A 5,207-nucleotide genomic window follows, 5' to 3' on the forward strand; every position below is an offset into this window, starting at 1 on the left:
GAGCACTCATATCGGGAGTACTCGGGGGCTTCCCCAGCTCCAGCTGAGAAGCCGAGTGGCTCTCAACCCCCACGTCCTCACCAAGGACCGCATCTCTGCAAAGACAAAGTAGTTACAAACTACTAGATTCAAAACAGATCCTACATATACAAGTTCTAAAGAACTTACGCAGGAGCTCTTATGAGGGCAAACCCCTTGACGCCAAATTTGCGGGCAGGCTTCGTGATCACAGGCCAGCTTACCCGCATCGACGGTCTTATTTATATCGGAACTACTCGCTGAAGGAGTAGCCCCGATCCCACTTGACGGGTCCACTGTGGTGGAGGGGACAGTTTGTACCACTGCAGTATCATCCCCAGATAATGAGGTCCATGGCATCTTAGCTGCCGGACTTAGAAAAGCAAAAACACAAATCAAAACTTGCAAATCGACAACTAGAAAGTACTCGATTGCAAATATAACTAGCTACTCACCTGTCGCTAGCAGTTTTGGAGGAGCTGCTACGCTTCCTCGCCACTGACCGAGTACTCCTCAGGCGCTCGGTCTAGGCATTAGCACTTGGAGTGGGGCTGTGCTACCCATCACTCCCTTCTCCAGACACTGCCTCATCTACACAACCAAGACTGGACATCAGTCCTGTTCATATAACTGCTTCCCCAGTCAACATATTTTGCCTCAGAACGGCAATTCGCTCGAGAAGTTGGGGGATCTGACTCTCGTCGACTGGTTTTTTATTCCATTCAGGCCACTGAATTGGAGCGCCTGGAGTAATTGATGGAAAGCTTCCTAATCGGTTCTCGATAAAGAACCACTTGGGCTTCCACTCGATTATTTTATTGCTAAGTTTATAAGAACTATATTCTTTATCTTTCCATTGCCTAAGTTGGAGACCCGCATCTCCTACTACATCTAAAACAAAGGAGTCGGGCTGCGGCTTCAAATGGAAAAGGTAGCAGAAGAGTTCAAAATGGGGCTCGATGCCCAGAAAAGCTTCTCATAAATGCACGAAGATGGACATATGAACAAAGGAAATTGGGGTCAGATGATGCAACTGGATCCTATAGTAGCGCAGGAGCCCAGAAAAGAAAGAAGAACAAGGAAACCCCAATCCTCGTTCCAAGTATGAGGTGAAAGCAACAACTTCCCCCGTATTCTCATGCGGATGATCCGAACCCAAGGCAGGACGCCATTGGATAACAAATCTGGGAACTAAAAGACCTTGTGACACTAGAGATTCCAAATCAAATTGGGAACACTTACTGGTGTTCTACTCCTTATCGCGGGTTGGCTCCGCAGCCGCACCCTTCCCCTTGGTTGATTTCTTGGGCGCCATCCGAAAATCCACAGATCGCTTCACGCGCATAAACTGGTGGAAACCCTAAGAGGAGGATGGGCAACGACAAGGAATAGGAACTTTGGATCTGGGAGCTTGAGAGCGGAAAGACAGATCTAAAGCAGTAAAGACTAGTGGCGGCCGGTGGGGTAAAACCTAAGTCACCTTTTTATTTTATAATGACGGTGGCAAACATGGTAAAAACACCCAACAGGCCAACAGTCCGTTGTAAATCACGGAAAAAACGGGATTTAAAAGAGACATTCCTTTTTCTGAGATTACATTCTGGAAAAGAAAACACTCACATCCCTAGTCGACTACTCAACATTCCTTTCCATACATGGGATTACATTCCAGAATAAGGAAAAGTACTCGACTCAGTACAACTACTTGATATTACAACTCGAGTACTTCTTTCTATTTTTACAAATGACTCGGGCTTGCATGCATAACACCTAGATCTCTTGAGAGCTTCTAGTCGATGCCTGCTGCAACTAGATCGGCCCGAGGCCGTGACAAAATACAAACTTGTTATTCCCATTTAGGGAATAATGATACTCGTATTATGGGAGAAAAGTTTCAAGAGCATGGAGGCAGATTACAGTAATCACCTTGCAAGTCCTCTTGGGATGCAGGAGGAGGCAGCAGAGACTTCTCTTGCTACTCGCAAGTTCTCTTCTAGCATTTTTTGCTGGGAAGAACTACACAAATCTCAGGAGGGCAAGAGCAAGAACACCAAGCAAAAGCCATGGCTGCTACACTTTGGTGCTTCTGCTAAGGGCCTCTCCCTGCTTTTTATAGCCACAAGGGGGCTTACTAAGGAGAACCCGTGAATCAATAATGCACGTTTCACGGACGCATTCATGGCAGCATTCACGGACGTAGTCAAAAGATGCAATAATGCAGATTCTCCAAACAGTAACGTCCCACGTGAGCTTTGAATAAAGAGCCGTACATCCCGGGTTTTATTCCTGAAGTTATTTCGGGCGCAATCAGTGTGGCGGATCCAATTGAATCATTTTTCTGGGATTTTACCCGAAAAAGAGGTCTTTTCGGATTCCGGATCTGATGAATCCTGTAAATAATCTGAAGGATAAAATCTGATGCCACGACTTAAATCTTTAATTCCAAATCTATGCTCGGGGGCTACTCGCAACAAAATGGATTTTGATTTAAGGCTCGGGGGCTGCTGGATATAGGCATCAGAGATTTATTTTTCAAATTTTTTTGAAAATAAAGAAGGAAAAAGACTGAAGTGACCCTCAGCCTGATTCTGCGATTCAACCTAAGGCTCAGGGGCTACTCCATATGGAGAGCGAGTACTTTGCGCACCATATATGATCAAGATTTCGGGTCTTGTGCACCTCACAGACTCGAAGCAAATGGAAGTACTTGAAGGACTACTCAATGTATCTGAAGGAAGGACCAGAAGCAACCAAGAGGATGTTCTGATTACTTGAAGAACTCGAAGACGCCCTGCCAAGTACTCGACACCTGCAGGACTCGGCTATGAAGAGCTCGGGGGCTTGTCAGACCCGGGGCAGCGGGACTGCTTATAGACATAGAATGTTCTAGAGTAAGGGATAGCTCATGGATGTACCTTACCTCTTTTGTAACTACTCGAATAAGCGTAAAACTAGCTACAGTACAAAGGAAACTACCCGATTGTGTTGTAGTAGGACTCCAACTGTACTCGGCTAGGACTTTCCATGTAACCCTGTCCCCCCCGGATATATAAGAGCGGGCAGGGACCCCCTCCAAACAATCATCAACACCTAAGGCAATACAAACCACAAAGGACGTAGGGGATTATGCAAACTTGCGGCCCGAACCTGTCTAAATCTTTGTGTTCCTTGTACCATCGAGTTCTAGAGCCGTCGGTCCCTACCTTAAAACCCCACTGCTAATGGTATCCCTGAGCAGGCTTGGCGGTAAACACCGATAGCCTCGGCTACAGTTCTTACTATTACTAATCGGAGGCTCCACATAAAGCCACCTAGGATCCTAGGTGGACACTTTAAAAAAATAGAGAAATCCTATAAATTCTCACAAAAATCAGAAACATCGAGCGTTCAATCTAACAAATCTAATTATAATAGCCATCAAATCTGTTATCTTTCCTTAAAATTATCCACCTCTGCCATTATGAAGATAGACTAAAGTAGCCTCTAAACATGTATCTAAATTACCCACCTCTGCCATTATTAAAAAAATCTAAAGTAACCACCTAATCTTTATGTAAATTACCCACATATGCCATTATAATACAAATAGCCCCTTAATTTTCATATAAATTATCCAATTATATCATTATTAGAAGTTAAATTACTCCTAAATCTGATTCTAAATTATATTATTATAATATAATATTAAAGTGCGCCACTATAAAATTCTAAATTACTATTTCTATCATTATTAATATTATTGTTTGTATGAAAATGCTACCCACGATATTTGTCACCATGTATTCAAATATGATGGAAAAGATAAGACTACCAATTCAAAAACAAATAGTTCAACAGAATATATATATCAAATAAATGTGGAGGTGTGATGCAAAATGAAATATATCGTAACTAGATAATGATGAATATATATTTTAGAGTATGCGTTAGAATATTTAATTGATAAAAAAGATCATAATTATAATTATTGATCTCATTCTTATATTAATTTTAATTAGTTCGTGCGGAAGCACGGATTGATAGGCTAGTTACAAGACTAACCGGAAGGACCTGACTACCGATCGAAACACAAAGCACAAAGGGCTAAACTACTGAAACTACCCAATGAAGGCCAAGGGCAGCTAGGCCCTTTGCACCAGCCAACTTCCAAAGTTCTAACTCATCTTGAAGGGCCTAGAGGGATCTCTGAATGTTGGGTGTAGCTACATCAAACACGCAAGCATTCCATTGCTTCCAAAGGATCCATGAATGACCAGGGAGCTGAAACCCTTTTTGTGTTGCTTGGGTATTTTCCTCCACGATTTTTTCCACCACTCCGCCAAAGAAGCGCATCTTCAGTTTGGAATGAGTGTTGTCAAGTTCAGTGGCCGTAGAATGCTAAACCAGAATTGTCTAGCAAAAATACATGAAGTGACTAAATGCTGAACTGTTTCATCATCCTGATCACAAAGGGGGCAATGGTCTGGATATGGGAGTCCTCTCTTTTTGCAGACGGTCAGCTGCCCACCATCAATGGCGGACGTCCAGCCAAATGAAGGTTTTGCATTTCCCCGGTGCCCAGGTTTTCCAAATCCGTTTCCAAGGCTCAAAAGAGGTTGAACCAATGAAAAAAGCACGATAGGCCGACCTGGTAGAAAAGATGCCTGATGGTTCAAACCTCCTCATATGGTCATATATATTATCATTAAGAGCAATGTGAGCATATCACATAGTTCTAGGTATTCCGCAAGACCATACCAACCAAGAGCACACCTAATATCTGCCACTCAAGTCACCTCATGGAAGGCCTCGGCTACAGTTCTTTTGTTCCTCAATCCTGGAGGAACACTCTTCAAAACATTGGGTGCAAGACTGTAAACGACAGCATGGATCCACCAATATGTCGAAAACATTGTGTTTTCACCATTACCAACTGAAGTTACCACTAGAATTGCAAATATAGTCAATGTGTTCATATGAATAGGGATCTTAAGACCAGCCCAAGATCGCTCTGGCTTAGTTTTTCCAATCCAAAGCCACCTCATTTGCAGGGCCCATCCTATAATTTCTAGGTTGTGAATGCCCAGCCCTCCTAACAACCACCATTTGCTTCCTTCCTTCCTTTCCACAAGAATCCTCTTCCGATTTTATCTATTGCCCGGATGAACCACTATTTTTTTTTGAGAAAGAAGGATGAACCACTATTGGAT

Source organism: Panicum virgatum, chromosome 8N (assembly GCF_016808335.1).
Source record: "Panicum virgatum strain AP13 chromosome 8N, P.virgatum_v5, whole genome shotgun sequence".
NCBI classification, from domain to species: domain Eukaryota; kingdom Viridiplantae; phylum Streptophyta; class Magnoliopsida; order Poales; family Poaceae; genus Panicum; species Panicum virgatum.